Source organism: Macaca mulatta, chromosome 3 (genome assembly GCF_049350105.2).
Source record: "Macaca mulatta isolate MMU2019108-1 chromosome 3, T2T-MMU8v2.0, whole genome shotgun sequence".
Classification (NCBI taxonomy): Eukaryota; Metazoa; Chordata; class Mammalia; order Primates; family Cercopithecidae; genus Macaca; species Macaca mulatta.
In genome coordinates this window covers 29,877,666-29,899,534 of record NC_133408.1, presented here as the reverse complement: position 1 = coordinate 29,899,534, position 21,869 = coordinate 29,877,666, and the positions used below count along the sequence as shown (strand labels likewise).

Here is a 21,869-nt window from a genome sequence, read left to right as displayed (position 1 = left end):
TCTAGAAAAAAATTTTTTTTGTTTTCACTTCCTTCCTTTCTGCTGTGGGTTTTGTTTTTGTTTTTGTTTTTGGTAGAGACAGGGTCTCACTCTGTCACTCAGGCTGGAGTGCAGTGGCATATCACTGTTGCTCACTGTAGCCATGAAATCCTGGGCTAAAGTGATCCTCCTGCCTCAACCTCCTTAGTGACCTGGACCACAGGTGTGCATCAACACACCCAGCTAATTTTTGTATTTTGTGTACAGATGGGGTTTAGCCACGTTCCCTAGGCTGATCTTGAACTCCTGAGCTCAGGCAGTTCACCCTTCTCAGCCTCCCAAAGTGCTGGGATTCTGTGAGTATTTTTTATTCTCATGATGATATGATGTTGGAACTTCAGCACCTGTCTTATGATCATGAAGGCAGACATTGCTAACATTCCGAGATTTAATTATGGGAAAGACAGAAAGAATCTCAACCCATCTGGCATAATTGAATCCCTGTTCTGATGTTGGAATAATTTTCTTTTTAAATGAGATAATACGCTTCTACTTTATTTAACCCATTTTGGTCTACTGTTCTGTCATTTGTGTAGAGGACTACGTGCTCGCAAACATCCCGTTCCGATAAGTCCTGCTCTTGCAAACGAAGCAGGGCGTTCCTTCCCTGCAAACAGGGAGGACAAAGGAGCCAGCTGCTAACAGCAGACCCTGGGGGCTTGTTTATGTGTAAACATCTTGAAAATCCAGAAAGTCAGGGAAAGGTCAGAAAAACAACAATGTGTCTTGTGACTTGGCAACATTCCACAAACGACTGTATAAAATAAAGCAGAGCGTGCCATTCGTGGCGGCTGCCATGTTTGTCTTGTCTTGTGTTGTCTTGTGTGTTCATTCTTTTGTTTAGGAAACACGCGGACCCCAACAATTTGTTGATGCACCTGAAAACATCCTAACTGATACAGCAGCAGTATCTTCAGTAGCTACTGAGACTAATTTGTACCATACTGCAACTCATCCAACCATTTGTCCATTCATTCATTTATTGAGTAAATTTTCTATATACTAGCCTCTATGCAAATCTAGAAGTAAAAAGATAAAGATACAGTTTGTGCATGTCCTCATGGAACTGACAATAGCGGAACAATTGCAAATTCAGTAAACAGGTAGTTGTTGTACAGGAGTTCCACTAGTTCTACTGAATTTGAATGATGGTAAGCATTTGCTGTGATAACAGTGTCCTAGACAGATAATTTGTCTTTTAGGCATATGAAGATGGATTTCACTTATCCATCCTTCACCATTTGAGGGAAGTTGCCTTCTGTTGCCACTGCAAAAGTGGCACCAATGTAGACAACTGTGACCATATTATTTAGTTCCTATCTATTGAGACATAAACTCATAGGTGGAGAAGATTATATAGAGTTAAGAAAGCATGCGAGATAGCTTGCTAGTTTGCTTCTTTCTTCTCCATGCCCACTTATAGGTTCTTCTTAAATACTTAGAAGAATAGAACTCTGACTGTCGTTAGAATGCATACATCGAATTGTAGCTGTTTAAATATGCTCCTACAGGATCTTGGTCAATTTTGCATGTATGCCTGGAAAATAAATTAAAATTGCAGATGGTTAAGTATTTCAGTTTTATCCTCTGGAAAGCTACAGTTTCGTGTTTGTGTGTCTTAAAAAAAAAAAAAACCCCTACAGCTTTATGAATCCAAGCCAACTATCTAGTTATTGATATATTGAACAATTTTATCTGCAAAGCTGTTCAATATCTGCAAATGGTAATGTTAGTGGCCAAATGAGTATGTGGGCTTTGTACCTCAAACTCAGTAAGAGAAGTTGTGTATTCCCCACTCTCTTTTGAGAATTTCAATTCAGATGACAAACACATGCATGTTCAGGATGAAAAACTATGTCATATAATACTCGGTTCGCTGCACTACTTTTCATATTAGGCTCATCAAAAGTTTATCTAGAGAAGGCTGGGCACAGTGGCTCACGCCTGTAATCCCAGTACTTTAGGAGGCTGAGGCAGGTAGATCACTTGGGGTCAGGAGTTTGAGACCAGCCTGGCCGACATGGTGAAACTCCATCTCTACTAAAAATACAAAAATTTTCTGGGCATGGCAGCACACACCTGTAGTCCCAGCTACTGGGGAGGCTGAGGCAGGAAAATCCCTTGAACTTGGGAGGCGGAGATGGCAGTGAGCTGAGATCATGCCATATAATTGGTTATAATTTATAAGAATGTTGCCATCAAATGTGTCACTTAAGTGTGTCTATTTAAGATCTGAGACTGTGAATCTAACCATATTTAATGAAATGGCTTACTGTACAAAAAGTCTAAACCAAAGGTTCTCAGGGAACAAAGCACATGTGCAGTTTTAAAAAAAGCGGCGTTTTGTCCCATTGCTGTGGTTTGTAGCAATACTTTACTCACTCTGAAATCCAGTTAACATCAAAGGATTACATGTGAGATTTTGGTTTATGCTATCTCTTTTCTTTTCTTTTTTTTTTTTTGAGACGGCATCTCGCTTTGTCACCCAGGCTGGAGTGCAAGGGGGCGATCTCGGCTCACCGCAAGCTCCACCTCTCGGGTTCACGCCATTCTCCTGCCTCAGCCTCCCAAGTAGCTGGGACTACAGGCGCCCCCAACCACGCCCGGCTAATTTTTTTGTATTTTTTGTAGAGACAGTGTTTCACCGTGTTAGCCAGGATGGTCTCGATCTCCTGACCTCGTGATCTGCCTGCCTCGGCCACCCAAAGTGTTGGGATTACAGGCGTGAGCCACCGCGCCTGGCCAGTTTATGCTGTTTCTGTATCTCATACCACTCCCGCTTAATAAACAGTTTTCACTGATGATATGAAGGGTTGGTATAAAAATGTCTTTACATGAATAAGCTTTCTTTGGTAAGATTAAATCATACAAATTATTTTTAAAACCTTCCGATATATACAGTATTTAGCCCAGTTTTCAAATTTTCTGGATGTGAAACAAAAGGTTTAACATACATTCCTTGAGCTGTTAGTGCTATTGAAATCCTTTGTCCCATTTAAGTCCTAAACAGTTTTGGTTGGTTGAGTAGGATGTGAGTTTTTTTGGGTCTCATATCATGCTTTTTGGCTTAATTTCAGGTTCATATATATAAAGGAATTAAGTAAAAAAATTTCAGTTACTTTTTGAAAGCACCTGAAATCTTGGACTGGAATAGGTTGTTTATTTCAAGTCAAAAGCTGTGGTTTTCCCCTTCTGCTTTACCTTTCTTCAAATGTTTTAATGTAATTTTTTCCTGAGCTTTCCCTGTTTCCTTAATAATGCATAGGATGGCAATAAAAATGGTTTTAAATCTCACCCCTCCATGAGAGGTTTTAGCTCCCCTTAAGCTCCTTTTGTGTTTGTACTTGTAATTGCTCATTCAACATTGGTATTGCGCCTTAGACTGTAAGTTTCCTGAGGGTCAAGAATGCTTCTGCCTCTTCCACTGTTGCTTCCCCAGTACCCTCTGTATATTTCATGACCAAATAATGAAAATGATATATTCCATTTAAAGGGCCCAAAAAAGTATCTAGAGAGAAAGTTTGTGTGGGGAGAAAAGGTAGTATACTGTTTTCCCAGACATAACAGGTAGATGAATTTATATGCATGGGGAACCTGTTCAGGAGCTACTCTTAGTTTGCTTTATGTATTTAAAGTTTGTTTTAAGTATCTTTAAGTCTAAGTATCCCTATTCTTTTCCTCTTTTCTAGAATGATTTCAGAATTTCCACTTTTTGTTCTTGTCTACTTTGTGATTACCAAGTTCTCTAATGGTATTTGACAGTTCCCTTTGTTTTGATTTGTGACATATGATGGATAAGTATAGTTAACAGATATAGAGGGGAAATTGTCACATTTAATACATGTAAACCTATAATTTTAAAAAGAGGAACTACTAATATGTATGTCTGTGATGAAACAAAAAATAGATTATCTCATATCTAGAAATAAAAAAAGGTTATTAAAATTCAGAGGAAATAAAGCTAGCAACCCTGCCTATACCAAAGAATATTTTGATTTTCATAGTGCCTTTTGTCAACTAAAGAAAGAAACTGAGGCAAATTAACATAAGTTGAGAATTTATTTGGGTCAAATTTGGGGACTGCAACCAAGGAGACATATATTCAAATTGCCATGAATATATGCTTTGATTAGCAGCAGTTACAAGTGGACTTTCAAAGGAAAAAGAAAGGGCAGTTCTTACATTGGATTGTTAAAATAACGTAAGTGATTGATTGTCTATATGTTATTCTTTGTATCACAAATTCCAGGAACATGAAAATAATGGGCGAGGGTCATATGATGCAAATTGTGGTAACATTTTAAGTAATTTGTCAGCTAGTCTGGAAACTACAAGGAAGGAAAGAAAGAACAAAATGCCTTTAAACAGTTGCTCCTGGGCGTGGGTGCAGAGCCATGACTGTTTTATCCTCCTGTTTCATCTCTCTGGGTCTGATACATTTTGCATACCTCACATAGCCTCTGAGCTACTTGTCTTCTCATTTCCCCCTTTTGATTGAGATCTTCCTCTTCTAAAAGCATTGATAATCAGCATTTTAAAGGTAGCTTTTCCCCACATTGCTGGGAAGTCTCATTTCCAGGTAATGTCTCTCTACGTTAGAGGGAAAGAGTAGAGGCACTACAGCTTCAGACTTTAGTGAGGTCTTAGGCTAAATTAACTGGCAACACAAAGGGACAGAGGAACTGGGTCTCAGGATTTCATCCACTTATAAAGGAAGTATGGCATATTGAATAATTTCTTTGCATCTAGCTATCATGAGTTTAGTTTCTGTCAAATACTTTAGATAGAGAAATGCAAAGCAAGATCGATTTAAGAATAAAAAATATGACACAAATAAGGACAATTACTAATTAAACAATTTGAAATCCAAATGTGAGAAATATTCCTATTGTCACGCGCGTCCGTGTGAAGAGACCACCAAACAGGCTTTGTGTGAGCAACATGGCTGTTTATTTCACCTGGGTGCAGGCAGGCTGAGTCTGAAAAGAGAGTCAACGTAGGGAAATAGGGGTGGGGCCGTTTTATAGGATTTGGGTAGGTAAAGGAAAATTACAGTCAAAGGGAGGTTGTTCTCTGGCAGACAGGAGTTGGGGTCACAAGGTGCTCAGTGGGGGAGCTTTTTGAGCCAGGATGAGCCAGGAAAAGGAATTTCACAAGATAATATCATTGCTTAAGGCAAGGACGGGCCATTTTCACTTCTTTTGTGGTGGAATGTCATCGGTTAAGGCGAGGCAGGGCATTTGCACTTCTTTTGTGATTCTTCAGTTACTTCAGGCCATCTGGGCGTATAACTGCAAGTCACAGGGGATGAGATGGCTTAGCTTGGGCTCAGAGGCCTGACACCTATACCTGCAGGTAACCAATCAAATAAATCATATAAGGGGTCTGTCTTTCGAAACATGGATTGTCTTGTAGCTATTTAGCCGTTTGAGTAATCTTTTAAAACTGAGTTTCAATTTCTTGTCCTGGTCTGAAGAACCAGGTGACTGGCTGCAGGTCAGCTTCAGTTGGAGATGTCTAATGATGGAAGATGCCTACTCATGCTGGGCTGCCTTTTTAAAATAAGAAATGTAAATCCATGAGTCAATGCCTTTGAATTTAGCTTAAATTTAGAGGGAGTCCAAAAATCTCAAAGTTGGAAGCCATGATATTGGATATCATAAATTCCCAAGAGCTTGCTGTTAAAAGAATCCTCAATTAATTTAGAATTTTTAGTGAAATGCTTTTTAATGCCTTGGCAGTAATGAAGAACATCATCTTTAAGGAGAGCTGGGTTGTAGACTCCTTCATTCAGGCACATGGGGCTTCCTGGTGTCATTTCAAAGGGAAAAAGCTGATATTTTCCAAATGGGTAGAACGTAAGTTAAGCAATAACAATGGAAGAGCCTTAGGCCAGGGAAAGTTAAACGTTTTTATAAGCTTTGTCAATTCATTTTCTTATTATCCCATTTGGGTGTTCTACTAGTCTGGAAGATGGATGGTAGTATGCCCAATGGAAATGCTGAAAAATTGACCATATGTTACAAATGGACTGAGTTATTTCTTTGGTGAAAGGGGTTCCTTGGTCACTGGGAAGACTGGAAGGGACTTTCCAAGAAAGAATAAGACAAGTATTAAAATGGCCATGGTTAAAGATGCAATTGACAGAGAAATTTGTGCATTTTCTTTTTTTGTTGCCTACAATTCAACGTTCTAATTGTAATATGACTGATAACATACACCAAGATATATTAGATTTTTAGTAATCTCATACAATTTTGGGACACATTAACACATTTATACATATATAACTCAAAGCTAAATGCCATTTCTTATTTGACAGTGTTTTCTGTATGATTTTTTACATACGGAATAAGCCTAGTATCTCTCTTTGAAACTTCCAGGGATTCTTTTTGGGATGTCCAAAAGTTAGTTCCTGATGAAAAGACTTAATTTAGAATTTGAAATTTGATTTTGAGAAGTTTATTAAATATCAAAGGTTTAAAACCCTGTATCAAAATGGAATCATTTATTTAGCCAAAGTGATGATTAAAACATTTCAAAAAGCAAAAAAACAAAACAAAACAAAAATCCCTTATCTTTGATAGAGGAGATTCAGTTTTCTAAACCTCAAGACTTAATAAAGACAGCATGAAACCAAGAGAGTCTCTCTCTCTTTCTCTCCCTATTTTTTTTTTGAAGTTTACTCAAAAGATGAAATCCTTTTACTACTACTTCTTATTAATACTCTACAAAAATCTTATTCACAAGAGAAAACCAAATTCTACCTTTGTATTATTAATGGCGAAAGTAATTTTAATAAAATCTTATAAACAGATCTACCCAATTTCAATCAGCTTTAACCACACAAGATAAGATTTCTGTAACACTTCTATAACCGCTTACAATTTAATTCTTTCTTTCCCAAACTTTCTATATCCATTTGGTTTTTTTATTCCTTTAATTTAAAATAACCTTTAAATAACCTCTAAGCAAAATTACTTTGCCTTTAAAAAAAACCATATTCTCCTGCCTTTCTTATAACCATCTTTACCAAAAACACATCCTTCTTTTCTTATGTGCTCTGTATACAAAGGAATTTTTTTTTTTTTTTTTTTTTGGAGACGGAGTCTCGCTCTGTCACCCAGGCTGGAGTGCAGTGGCCAGATCTCAGCTCACTGCAAGCTCCGCCTCCTGGGTTTATGCCATTCTTCTGCCTCAGCCTCCCAAGTAGCTGGGACTGCAGGCGCCCGCCACCTTGCCTGGCTAGTTTTTTGTATTTTTTTTTCAGTAGAGACGGGGTTTCACCGTGTTAGCCAGGATGGTCTCGATCTCCTGACCTCATGATCCGCCTGTCTCGGCCTCCCAAAGTGCTGGGATTACAGGCTAGAGCCACCGCACCTGGCCCAAAGGTATTATTTTGTATCTAGTAGTTTTAGTTACATTTTAACTATAATTTTACCTCTTAATAACTCTAATTTTCATTGAAAAACCTAGTAAGAAATTTTAATTATGTATCAGGTGCAGAAGCTAGGACAGAGGACATGGCTGTGAAGACAATGCCCAGAGACTCTTACCCTGCTCCAGCATGGGTATAAGACACAACTGGGCCAGGGAAGACACATTGGGTTTGGCTCTGACATGCAGTTGGTGGCCTAAGTGCTGTCAACATGCACATGTTTTCAGGCATCACCATGGCCGCCTGTCTAGATTTCAGAATCTAAAGGCTCAAAACCAAAGACATAGGAACAAACAGGTATTAAAAAAAATAATGGAAGCAACCATTTTAGGATGTTTAAAACATCTAGCAAGGACAGTATAAATTTGTCTTACCTGTAGACCCAGGCAAAAATATCTAAAATTAAATTTAATTTCATCAATTTTGAAGACATTTCTATTCTGTTTTGCCAACAATTTAAAGACTAGTTTTGATTACAAAGATTCCCAAATTCTTATGAATTTGAAAAGTGTTTAGTCTTATTTACTTAAGTTATGAACACTCATTTCTTTATAAGTCAATTTGGTACCATGTAGACAACATGCAAACACAGACGTGCACATGTACACATAAAAATACAGATACACACCAACAAAAATCTTACAACTTTGATTTAAAAATTCCAGCCTTGAGACTCGTAAAATTCTCTAGTTTAAAAGGGCAGTTGGATTAAACTGTACCTCTGTAAATGGAACAAGTTAATCAGTCCCTAGGATAGCAAGTTTACATCTCAAAGCACAAGGAGAGAATTTAAGCTTTATTATTATTATTTAAGGAGTTTGGATATATTACTTAGAGGAAGATTAAAATGAATACCAAGGTAACACAGAATCATAAGCATTCAGCACAGGACTTTAAAGGAGACCAATTTCATTTAGATAGGTAGCTTCTAATTTAGTCTCAATTTTCTAACTGGACCACTGAGCTCTGGGAGGAGCCCATTAACAAACAGGCCTGACAAAATATTGCCAGTTTTCAGGAAGGCAGAGCATCAAGGTCTTTAAAAATCAAGGATCCCATCTTTACACCAAATCCTGGGTCCCCCTAAAGAGGGAAACGCCTTGGGACGGGGCTGCCTAATGTTTCCAAGGTGCTACTCACTACAAAGACATTCCCCCGGGGCGGGGGCGGGGGCGATCCAATGCCATCGGCCCCCTCTGTGACAGCCCATTTCCCAAGAGAGTTTTATCCCTTGGTGATGAGGGTTTCTGTATCCTCCAAGTGTTCAAACTGCACCTTTCTTATCTAAAGACAAAAAGAAATGAGTGGCCCTCTGCAGTGATAACCATTCATTGCAACTGCTGTCAGTCATTCATTTCCACAACTGCAGTTCTTGCCAGTGACTTGCCAGCTACAAAGAGGTCACAGAAAGGTCAAATTTAGTCTGATAGTACAAGGTAATCCCTGTTACTCCAAAAGTCAAAAAAAAAAAAAAAAAAAAAAAAAAATCAGATAACTCAATGCAGAAGAGAACAAAGCTTTAGAATGGAGAGGAACCTTCATGTGACTCTCAGAACTCCACAAAGAAGACAGAAAACCTCCAAGCGAGGGGCGTGCATGGCACCTTCTTCTGTGTTTCTCAAGAGGTATCAGGGATGTTAGAAGTCTCTTCTAGGTTTCTTCATGTGGCACTGAAGATGGTAAAGGGAAGGAGGAGCAGAGTAGAAGGAAATGGAAGAGCAAGTCTTAGAGGAGCCAATTTGGGGAGATTTTAAACTTTCTAAAAGACCAATTAAGTTTTATATTTTTCTCAGCAAAAATCATGCCAACAAGAAAGGAAGCAAACAGAGGGAGCAAGTATACAATTAAAAAGGAGTTTTAGTTGACTGGAAGAATTCCTGGAAATGGATCTAAAAGGGAGCAGAAATGCCTTGCTTTTAAACCATAGATGTTTAACAAACAGAAACCTTCAAATCCCTTATAATCAGATTTCAGCCAGGACAAACAGAAAGTAGGCCTGTCATTCAATTTGTTTGGTTCTAAAATGTGATTTTTTTTTCAATTGTGTGTGCAAATATATTAATTTAGGAATTTTAGATCACCCTCATTTTTGCCATTGTGATGGTCACGGGGGTCCTCTTGAGTCATGTGGGTCCATTTACATATATATTTGCCAGAGGGAGCTTCATAGGTATTACATGAAAACCCAGTTTGTGTTTCCAAGGGGGACTGTCCCTTCAGGGAACGCTCAGTTTTGATGAGCAGTTTCGCATAATTTTAGAAATTCCTTTTCAAATGTGACCAAGGCCAGGAGAGTGCATCAGGTTGAAGTGTGCTGTTTTGTGAGTGTCACTTCTCAAAGAGTCACCAGAAAGTCATGACTTGCTTTTTATGTGTCTTCTAATCTCTGATCACTTTATGGTGGCAGAGTGTTCAAGATGCCAGGCGACAGCCCTTGCACGTACCTTCTGGCCGAGCTGAAAGTCATCACAAGTGTTCTTGCAGACAGGACTATGATACTATGAAACATCTTAAACAAATGTTCTGAATCTTCATAAAGTCTTTAGTCACCTACAGCACCCAATTGAGTTTGGAGGTAGCAAATGTCTCTCAAATTTCGTGAGGGTGAGAGAGCTCAACCTCATGCACCTTTTGGCTTAAAACTAGCAGGAATTGGTCACAAATAAAATGACAATTGTGAATCACAAGCAGTAAGAAGCAGCTACAATTTTAAAAGAATATAATTTATGTAATTTCAAAAAAAAGGAAGTTTTTTTTGAAAAAAGGGAAACCGGCAGTGCTAGACTGCCAGTGCCATAACTTGAACCTCTTGCTGTGAGGCCGAGGGAGAGAAGGTAGAAATTCTTTGCAGAGTGGTGTGCTGCGCCATGACCTGAACCTCCTACCATGGGGCAGAGGCAGGGAAGGGAGTTCTCTATAGAGGTTTTCACCTGAAGCCCCTATTCAGAGACGGAGACCAAAGCCCTCAGTCTTAAAAAAAGAAAAAAAAAAGAGCATTTGAAAAACAGCCCAAATAAAGCCTAGACCTCAACTGAGAAGAAAGAGGTTCACATTCAGTAGGACTCACCTTCTGTACTCAGGGAAAGATCTGGAGACAGAGAAACATAGTGGGTTTGTGCTGGTGCTGAGCGCTGAGTCCAGGAGGGATCACTAGGTGGTCCGGGGTGCGAGGAGGTTGCTCTGAATCCTGACAGCTACACCAGATATGTTGACCTAAAGAAAGAAACTGGGGCAAAATTAATGTAAGTAGAGAATTTATTTGGGCCAAATTTGGGGACCGTAACCCAGCAGTCACATATTCAAGCTGCCCTGATGGTATGCTTTCATTAGCAGCAGTTACAAGTGGATTTTAAAGGAAAAAAGGCGTGGTTCTTACATTGGTTCATGAAAATAATATAAGCTGGTGATGGGCTATACATATTGTTCTTTGTATCACAAATTCTAGAACCATAAAGATAATGAGTGAGGGTCACATTGTGCAACTTGTGATAACATTTTAGGTAATTTATCAGCTACTCTAGAAACTACAGAGAAACAAAGAAAGAAGAAAATGCCTGTCAATAATTGCCCCTGGGAATGGGTGCACCAGAAGTGTGCTGAAGTTTCATACTCATGTCTCTCTGGCCCTGATTAATTTACATACCTCCCAGAGCACAGACTGCTGTGAGCTGCTTTTCTTTCTCACTTTCTTCTAGGGAGATCACAAGTATTTCATGTATTACCTTGTGTCCATGACATTCTTACTATTGTGTATCTGCTTTATATTGTGGCATTGAAGGTCCATCTCCATGGTGGCAGAGATGAACATGACTCTGAGAGCAATGACTTTCCCATCAATCATGAAAGACATATTTATTCACCACCATTCTGTATTAGGGATCCTATTGTGTACTGAGTTACTGCAATACCCACAAGGGAGTCTCTGAAAATTCTGACCCACAGGACCTCTATAGGGCCCACTTGGCATCAGATTTAATTGGAAAAGTATAACGCAACCATGCAGCTTGCCAGAATGACAGCATCAGGCATCCCTTTTTAATATGACTTCTTGCAGGAGTCCTCACACCAATCAAAAAGCAAACCTCTGGCTTTTAAGTTGATAGTTAAGGTGCAAGGAGATGAGACATATACATATGTTCCATGTTGGCTTAGAAGCCTCATGTCTGAAATAAGATCCTATATTTCTTACAGTGTTTGAGGCATCAATTCCAGAGTGCCTGCAGTGAGCCTGCCCAGCTATGAGAGTCATCACACTCAGGGAGCCCAAAGCTATGGTTTCCCACTAGGTATTTATAGTTTATATATAGTTTCTCTCCTGTCAGATGCAATTTGTCATTTTTTTTAATCATAAGAAATATTGCCTAGTAGCAATATTTTCATCCTACCCTTTTCAGATCTCCAGGGAAACAGTGTTATAAAGTTAACCCAAGGTCAAGTTTGTTCATATAGGACAAAAGATTTTGTTAATGCTTTAACCACAGATAATGCAGTCTTTTTTATACTATTAGGACTAGGTCACAGGTTTAGCAGATCTTATTAGTTACTGATCAACTGACACATTTTCTTTGGTCCTTGATAAAATGAAGTCAGTTACATTTCATTTACTGGCTAACAAAAATGTTTTCCAACTTTTTTTGTCTTATAAATAAAATCCTGTTGTACTATATTTTGTATTTACGACTATAGGAAGAGATAGAATTAACTCTTGGGACCTGTCTAATAGAACAGATCAAATGTAGGGCAGAATGCAGCCCCACTGTTAGGAATTCCTAGTGAGTTAAAATGTAATCCAGAGTGAAACAACCTCCAATGTATAATCTTGACTCTCCATTTACATCTAAAAAGACACAGATGAGGACAGATCTTTCCAGGCATACAGAAAATACAGGCATACCCCAACAGTATTTCTCCCAGTTTAACATTTTTCTGTCAGAAAGCCTTGCGACTTTTAATATCTGAACTTCATAAAGTGTATGCATCTCTTAGCCGATGCACGTTTAGGACAAATTTATATTTGTGCCTATAAGATGTGATATGGTATGTATTTTTTAAGGTATAATTTTCATGTGATAAAATGCATAGATTTTAAGTATACTGTTCGATAACAAAATGAATATACCTTACCATTATAATAGCAACATAACCCCACACCATTGTCAATAACAATGTAAGCTACATCACTGGTAAGATATAAAGCATTTCCAACACTTTATAGTAAATTCCCTATGCCCATTCCTGGGCTCTTTTCTCCTCATCCTGAGATAACCACTCTTAATTTCCATCAATATCAATTAGTTTTACCTATTTTGAGCTTCATGTAAATGGAATCATAAAGTATATAGTGTGTTCTGTGTCTGTCTTCTTTTGCTCAACATGTTTTTGTGATTGATCTATTATATACATCAGTAGTTCATTCATCAACGTATGGATATACCACAATTTGTTAATCTCCTACCTATTGTGGGACCATTCTGCTATTTTCAGTTTTAAGCTATTATGAATATGGCTGTGATAAATATTTTTGTATAAGCTTTTTGTGGACATGTTTTCACTTCTCTTGAGTAAATACCTGGAGTGGAATTGCTGGGTCATAGAGTAGGTACATGACTAACACTGTAAGAACCTTCCAAACAATTTTCCAAAGTAATTTCCATTTTACTATATCATTTTGTGCACGAATACACCCATCTTTGCTTTCATTAGGTGTTGTCAAACTTTATTTTTAGCCATTCTAGTATGTAAAGCTTCAGAAGAAAGACACCTGGCGATAACTTTGTGATCTTGAGGTAGGAAAATATTTCTTAAACAGGAGATAGAAATCACTAACCATGAAAGAAACAATTGAATTATTGGATTATAAAATTCAAAACTTCTATTCCTTGAAACACATGGTTAAAATAATGAAAAGCAAATCACAAACTGAAGAAAAATGTTAACAATACATATGCTTGACAAAGGACTTGTATCCAGTGTCTAGAAAGAACTCATCTCTCAGTAATAAAAATACATGCAATTGGGCTGGGCGCGGTGGCTCACCCCTGTAATCCCAGCACTTTGGGAGGCCGAGGCAGGTGGATCACAAGGTCAGGAGATGAGACCATCCTGGCTAACACAGTGAAACCCCGTCTCTACTAAAAATACAAAAAATTAGCTGGGCATGGTGGCGGGCACCTGTAGTCCCAGCTACTCGGGAGGCCGAGGCAGGAGAATGGCAGGAACCCGGGAAGCAGAGCTTGCGGTGAGTGGAGATCGCGCCACTGAACTCCAGCCTGGGTGACAGAGCGAGACTCCGTCTCAAGATCAAAAAAAGAAACATGTAATTGAATTTAAAAAATGTTCAAATTACTTGAATAGACATTTAACAAAAGATGATATACAAATACATGACAGGCACATAAAAAGATGTGTGACATTATTATCAGTGAAATTAACAATAATAAAATAATTTCAGTGAAACAGTGGGAGTTTTTAACTAATTTCAACCACAGCATCCAAGTCACATGTTGATATTTTGAAAACTTCTTGAGGTTTCAAAAAGAAGATGTTTAGTATTTTGCTACATACCACATAACTGATTGTGAGGTATATTAATTTATTGGTTATTAAGACGTAATGTTCCTCTTAAGCATTTTACCCCCTAACAAGACAGTTTTTTATTTATAGATGTTTTATTGAGTTTTAGTTATGTTTGAGGAAATTGGCTGTGGGTTATGGTTGACATATTCTGCATTATAATTTTTCCCATGTAAAATCATGATAATTGGGCTCCCGGTTAGCGTTTTTTCATTAGAACTAACCAAGAACAGATTATTGAAATTAAGACAGAGATGACATATTTATTGATTGATTAATTGAATTCTACATTTTAAGGGAAGAAAGTATTTAAAGAATTCTAATACTTTTTTTTAGGTGTTACGTATTTCTTAAAATAATCTAATAAACAATCTAAGTTGTGTCTAGGGCTTCTCCAGAAATAAAGAGCCTATGTACACCAAATGTCTTATATTAACTAAAAGTGGTTGGTCAACTTGAAGAGGCTGCTGGGATTCAGGAAGAGGGTAGGCTTCTAACTCACCTCTAGAGTAGATTTCTCAGTCCTGGTATTAATGACATTTTGCCCCACATGATTCCTTGTTGTGGAGGTTGTCTGTGCATCGAGTGATGTTTAGCAGCATCTTTGGCTTCTACCCATTAGTTGCTAGTTGTGACACCCTCACTTGTGACAACCAAAGCTATCTCCAGACATTGCTAACTGTCCTATGGGGAGGAGACCCCCTATACCCAAACCCCATAGAGTAAAACTACTCTAGAGTTTATCTTAACTCTAGGTCCACTTTGTATTAATCCGTTCTCACACTGCTATAAAGAACTACCCGAGACTGGATAATCCATGAAGAAAAGTGGTTTAATTGACTCGGTGCTCTGCGGGCTGTACAGGAAGCATGACTGGGAGGCCTCAGGAAACTTACAATCATGGCGGAAGGCAAAGGGGAAACAAGCACATCTCACCATGGTGGAGCAGAAGACAGTGAAAGGGGAAGTGCTACACACTTTTAAACCATGGTTTTGTGAGAAGTCACTATCACAGGAAGAGCAAGGGGGAAATCCTTCCCTGTGATCCAATTACCTCCTACCAGGTCCCTCCTTCAACATTGGGAATTACAATTCAACATGAGATTTCAGGGGGGACACAGTCAAACCATATCACACTTCAATGGCTAATATATCTGTTCTGAGTCCTCTAGACTTTGATTGACTCAAGAATGGACTAGAAATCTTTGGATTGTACTGAAGAATATTGACTGGAATCACTTTGGTGACCCAAACCAATTAGAATTAAATTTAATCTAATTTAATTAGAATTAAATTTAATCTAATTTAATTAGAATTAAATTAGAGTTAGAACATGCCTCAGAGGGAGGGCCAGGCATAGGAAAATAGCAGTTTACTTTACTTTTAACTTACAGTTGAACCATTTCAGCCAATAATTTGTTATTTTTTAAAAAATGAAGCATAAAAAAATGAAGTTCCATAAAAAGAACTCTTAATCCTCTAACGAATGGAGTAAACTCCTTTGTACCTGTTGTAAGTATAATTTTCATAGGCCTTAAAGTCATACATACAAACTAGGTAACATTTTATTTTTGTGTAATTGAACTGAGTTTCTATTATATGCCCTATTTCCCCTGATATCATAATGCAAAATCTAGTCATTTCTAGATGGATTTAGCCTTTGTCATACTTTTGTCTTGTCATACTTTTTTCGTGTCATCCTTTGTCATGTAACTTCAAGTTTAAAATCATGTCATTTCTGAACTTTGCCTTTGCGTCCTCCTCTTCAGGGTGGTATTCTGTTCCCAAGTTTATTTTAGACAGGATGGAGGTAGGGAGTCAGGGAAAAGGGACCTGTTCTTTGGTGGTCATAGTATTTGTCAGTCTTCCAGAAGGCCACCTCCTGAAATCTCTGCAGTCATGAGCGCCTCAGCTGCATAATGCACACTTGCATTTGGGTTAAACATTCAAGACCCTTGGGCCCTGAGCTATCTCTTTCAAGTACCTTCTAAGCCCTGCTTGGGGAAGTGGGAGGTTTATTTGTTCACTTCTCACGGTTGATCTTAGGGTAGAATCAGAGCCATCATGAGAGCCTCTTTACCTCTCGATGTCACACTGAGCCACATCTAACTGTTGGCCCGATGTAACTGACCATTTTTGCTCTGATGCTGGGGTACTAAGTTGATGTGGTAGATCTAGAACACACTTTTTCCGACCTCCTCTCTCCTGAAACTGTACACCTAGGGAAGGGTACGGTTTCAGTCCTCTCTCATATGCGTTTAACCCTTTTGCTGCTCCTCCATGAATTATTTTCGTCCTATCAGGAAGCTTTCACCTACTGGGCACCTAAGCTTGTATGGAGATAAAAGGTATATCCTCTTTCTGTAAGTACTCTTCCAGTCTTTGCTGTTCTAGAACATTGCTTTTTGAAGCTAAAAGCAAAAACATGACATCCCTTTTATTCTGTTCTGCAGTAATTTTTCCTTTCCTGAGTTTGAAAATACCTTAGAATGAGGCCGGGCGCGGTGGCTCACGCCTGTAATCCCAGCACTTTGGGAGGCCGAGGAGGGCGGATCACAAGGTCAGGAGATCGAGACCATCCTGGCTAACAAGGTGAAACCCCGTCTCTACTAAAAATGCAAAAAATTAGCCGGGCGAGGCGGCGGGCGCCTGTAGTCCCAGCTACTGGGGAGGCTGAGGCAGGAGAATGGCGTGAACCTGGGAGGCGGAGCTTGCAGTGAGCCGAGATCGCGCCACTGCACTCCAGCCTGGGCGACTAAGCGAGACTCTGTCTCAAAAAAAAAAAAAAAAAAAAAAAAAAAAAAAAAAAAAAAAAGAAAAGAAAATACCTTAGAATGAATAGCATGAAGGAAAGGTCTTGGGAAAACAAGAAAATTACCATAATAAAAAAACACATTTCAATTTTTTTGTCATGATATATGAATATACTCTTTCCTCTCCCTCCATCCCAGGACCAGTCAGATTCCAACATCTTCTTAATTTTATTTCATATATCTGGCTCTTCTTTTCCATTAGCGTGGCTAGCCCCTTCTACTCTCAACCTACCGCGTTTTGCAGGAGGTTGCTCTCTGGGCTCTGGCCTCACTCTCTAGTTTGCATCTTATACACTGAATATGGGTGAATCTTTCTAATAAATAGTACAAAAACCTTTAATGACGTTGGATTGCCTCTGAGATAGGTTGCATTTATATCCTGCATAATCTGACACCAGCCTATTTTATAAGAGTGACCTCTCATTTCGTGAATCTCTAGTTTATTTATGTAGAAGTAAACACTGAGGGCTTAATATGTTTCAGACACCATGCCAGGCACTGGAGAATGAACGAAAAAGATTTCAGTCACTCAGGCCGAAAGATTCTTGATGATAAGAACCAATGAGGAACTGAGGAAACAGTGGGAGTGCTAATTACTTTGCTAGGTGTCATACCTCTATGCATTTTTCTAATACGACCAGGGCTGGGGAAGGCAGAAGTCAGAGACAATTTCCCAGGGAAGAGGAAGAGGAATTACTAAAATAGAGAAAGATAAGGAGTGTGCTTAGGCATGGTTCTCAGCAACAGCAAACAATGAAAGTATGAAATATTATAGTACACATAATACCATTTGTTTTTTGGTTTGACGACCCAGCATCTGAACACCCTTCCTGCACTGGGGAATTCCCTGTTTTATTAAAGGAAAACGAGTTCCATTGTAGAAACCAAAGATACTAATGTGAAACTAGCGCATGGATTCCATGTCTGGGGTTCCATTAACTAGTTGGAGACTCCCTAGACTTTGAATTGAGGACAGTGATACCAAAAAACCCAAAACAAAACACAATCCATTCTGGTGAGCTTGGCAGCTGTGGTGGGAGGTACATGCCCTTTCCAGAGACCCTAGTAGTGGTGCCATGTTCAGTATCAGCAGGTCGGCCATGCAAGCTGCAGTTTCTGGGTCTAGCAGGAGGGGTGGTGGGGTTTCCAATGCACCAGTTCTGTGGCGTGATTTGAAAAATGGTATTATTTAGATTTTGCCGCATAACTGAACATCCCATAACTAAATGATAAGTCGCAAAGACTCTCTTCTTGACTGAACTTTAGATAAGCTCTTCTGAGTTCTCTTTTTGACCATGCCCCAATGTAGACTTATAAAAACTGCAGACTCTCAGACTTATAAAAACTGCAGACAAATGATTTTTGTCTATTTTCTGTACTCCACTCCCACACTAAAAGATTTGAGCAAAAATTAATATAGTTTCTAGCAGCTCAAATCTACATCCTAGAATGACCCTAGCCCCTTAAACTGCTCACCTTGGAAAGCTCAAACTGATCCTGTCCAAACTAGTAATAAAGAGGCCCCTGAACCCTCCCCTCTTACAGCAGTTATAGTTTAGGAAGCTTGCAATTGTAATTCCTTTCTCTTCCCCTTTGAGCTGTAGATCTTCTACCACCCAAAATTAACATTCAGGGAAATAATTCCCCCTCTGGAGCCCAGCCCCATGACACCTTGCCTGTAATTTACACCAGTACCTTCTGCCATATAAATATAAGAAGTTTGCTTCTCCTTTAGATAAGAACCAATTAACAGGACCAGTCTCTGCTTAAGCCCCTGCTCATTGCCCCTTCCTTACTCCCTCATTGTCCCTTTAACATGCCCAGTCACCTCTGCACAAATCAAAGTTCAATTCAATTCATGTTGGACCCTTTTTCCCTTTGCAATGATAATTAATGAATAAAGTCCATCCTTAGTGCTTTAATCAGTGTCTGGATTTATCTTTGATATAAGTCATCTTAGAACTTAGTAACTTATATTTAGCATATTTATGATCTTGTGAAAACAGCAATTTGAATTGGGTTTAACAGAACAGCTCTGGGCTCATTCATGTGTTTGGAGTTGGCTGCTAGTCAGTGAGGCAGCTCTGTTTCTGTGGTTTGGCTGACTGTCAGCTGAGGCTGTGGGGATGACTGGATCACATGTCCCTATCACCAAACAGTCCAGCCCGGCCTCGTTCACCTGGCGGGTCAGCAGGATTCCAAGAAGTAGAGCTCCTGTGAAGTCTACATTCAGAACTGATACAACCGTCACTTCTGCCACATTCTTTTGGCCAAAGCAAGTCACAAGGCCAGCACCAAATCAAAGGGTAAATAAACACACCCTACCTCTTGATGGGAGGAACTTCAAAGTCACATTGCCAAGGGATGTGGATACAGGAAGAAAAATGATGGCAGGTATTTTGCAGACTATCTCGATATAATTGTACCGCGGTGCAGCCTCCTAGCTTTATTCTTTGGGCCAGGTTTTGGAGCCTCCTTTAATCTTTAATGAAGTCTTTCTTACATCAGCCTAAATTGTTTCTGTGGCTTACAATTAAACATCTTGTTGACCATTCTGAGTCACACATACATTCTCTCTCTCTCTTCACACAATGACTCTTTCCTATAATGTTTAGAGCAGCTCTGTCCAATAGATGTATACAAGCCTTAATATAACTTAAACATTTTGTGTAGCCATATTTTAAAACATGAGAAGAAACAAGTGGAATTAATGTTAATACTGTATTTTATTTCACCCACTATATCCACAGTGTTATTTCAACTAATCAATCTACAAATTATTATATCGTAAGATGCTTTACTTTTTTTTATTAAGTTTTTGAAATATCTTGTGAAGCTTACACAGTGGTCAGCCCCTCTCAATTTGAATTGACTGCATTTCAAGTCCTCAGTGGCCTCATGGGGCTACCATATTTAGGACATTGTTTTTTTCCCAGAGTGAGTCATTGCTGAGATCTGGATTTCTGATTCACAAGTAAAGAATGACACTACTGAAGAGGCACAGGAAAGGAAACCATCATGTACTAACCATGAATTTTATACTGGCCTCTTTTTTTTTTTTTTTTTTTGAGACGGAGTCTCACTCTATCACCCAGGCTGGAGTGCAGTGACGCGATCTCGGCTCACTGCAACCTCCGCCTCCCGGGTTCATGCCATTCTCCTGCCTCAGTCTCCCGAGTAGCTGGGACTACAGGCACCCACCACCACGCCTGGTTAATTTTTTTGTATTTTTAGTAGAGACGGGGTTTCACCGTGTTATCTAGGCTGGTCTCGATCTCCTGACCTTGTGATCTGCCAGTCTTGGGCTCTCAAAATGCTGGGATTACAGGCATGAGCCACCAAACCCAGCTTTTTTTTTTTTTTTTTTTTTTGAGACAGAGTCTTGCTCTGTTACCAGGCTGGAAGGCTGGAGTGCAGTGGCGCGATCTCGGCTCACTGCAACCTCTGCCTCCTGAGTTCAAGCGATTCTCCTGCCTCAGCCTCCCAAGTAGCTGGGACTATAGGTGCGCACCACCACAACCAGCTAATTTTGGTATATTTAGTAGAGATAGGGTTTGACCATGTTGGCCAAGATGGTCTCGATCTCTTGACCCCATGATCCACCTGCCTCAGCCTCCCAAAGTGCTGGGATTACAGGCGTGAGCCACTGTGCTCTGCCACTGTGCACTGTTAAAAGCACTTTAATATCTTAGTTTGGGTTCTCCCCCTAGCAGAGCCTGAGACATGCATTTAGGTGAAAATAATTTATTTGAGGAATGATTCCAGGAAGCCAATTAAAGATATATTATTGAGCCAGTTATTGCTATGGAGAACTGGCTCAATTCCATGGATCCCTCAGGGAACCATATAGAATGTGTTTCAGAATCGTTCCTCTAAAGAACAGAAGACTGAGGCATTTATTTACCGACCCCCATTTCTCACTGGCTGAGGGTTGCGCCCACGGATGTTAGTGCCCCAGTGTTTCTGGACTGTCCTATATAAGGCTGAGGAATCTTATGACTTCAGAACGAGTCCTGAGACAGAGAAGCTGAGCAATAAGGCAAACATTTGGCATAAGGTTTTCCAGTATGTATGGAAATTGTCTGCTACCAGTTGGAACTGGAATCAGTGATGGGCCAGATACATGGCAAAGCCTCTGCTATGCGTACATTATAGAATTGTCTTCTTTTGTTCAGGCTGCTATAACAGAACATCATAAATTGGGTGGTTTGTAACCAGCGTGAATTCATTTTTTACAGTTCTAGAAACTGGAAAGTCCAAGACCAAGGCACCAGCATGTTTGATATATGGTGAAGGCCCATTTCCTGGTTCATGGAATGGTACCTTCTCGCTGTTTTCTCACATGGTGGAAGGGAAGAACTCTGGTCTCTTCAGCCTCTTAGAAGGGCACTCACCCCACTACGAGGGCTCCAACCTTATGACCTAATACCTCCCAAAGGCCCCACCTCCTAGTGCCTTCACATCGGGAATTCCTTTTTAACATATACATTTCGGGGGAACCCGAACATATTTTTCAACAATACTTGCAAAGCAGACATTATAATTTCCAATTTGAAGAGGAAACTGAGTATAATAAAAATTCCAATACTATTCAAGATGATATACTCAAGTGACAGAGTGCGTTTCTTCACAAATATGACTTACTACAAGGTCCACAAAGAACATATTGTTTGGAATTTTTTTCCTTTTGGGGGAAATGTTCATAGATCTTTTTTTTTTTTTTGGTGTATGTTTTTATTTATTATTTCAGAAATTTAGACAAATCTACAAAGTAGGTTTTGTTTGAATTGTCTTTAACCAGTTTTTTTTTTTGAAAGATTACTACCATAAAACAAGGTCTCATAAGAATGTGATATGTTATTTAAAAAAATACACATTTGCTATTGTGCTTGATATATTTTCTGACCTTCAGAAAGAAATTTCCAATAAATTTTGTAAGCTCACTTATTTCCGTCATTCACTGCTGAATTTCTAGTGCAGAGCTCATTTTCAAGTCGATATTAGTA

General features: G+C 39.2%; 1 protein-coding gene and 1 long non-coding RNA gene across 2 annotated transcripts in view; one reads left to right on the top strand and one right to left on the bottom strand.

The window, feature by feature from the left end:
• LOC144340135 (uncharacterized) overlaps positions 1 to 21,869 on the top strand; it is a 229,611-nt gene that overhangs the window by 13,052 nt on the left and 194,690 nt on the right. The window lies entirely within an intron of this gene.
• The window catches only part of LOC144340136 (uncharacterized), a 111,040-nt gene continuing 94,183 nt past the window's right edge, over positions 5,013 to 21,869 (bottom strand). Inside the window, exons 2-3 of the long non-coding RNA XR_013415857.1 lie at positions 10,545 to 10,703; positions 5,013 to 5,388 (exon numbers count right to left, since the gene is read on the bottom strand). This is a non-coding gene — a long non-coding RNA (uncharacterized LOC144340136). The remainder of the gene's footprint in view (positions 5,389 to 10,544; positions 10,704 to 21,869) is intronic.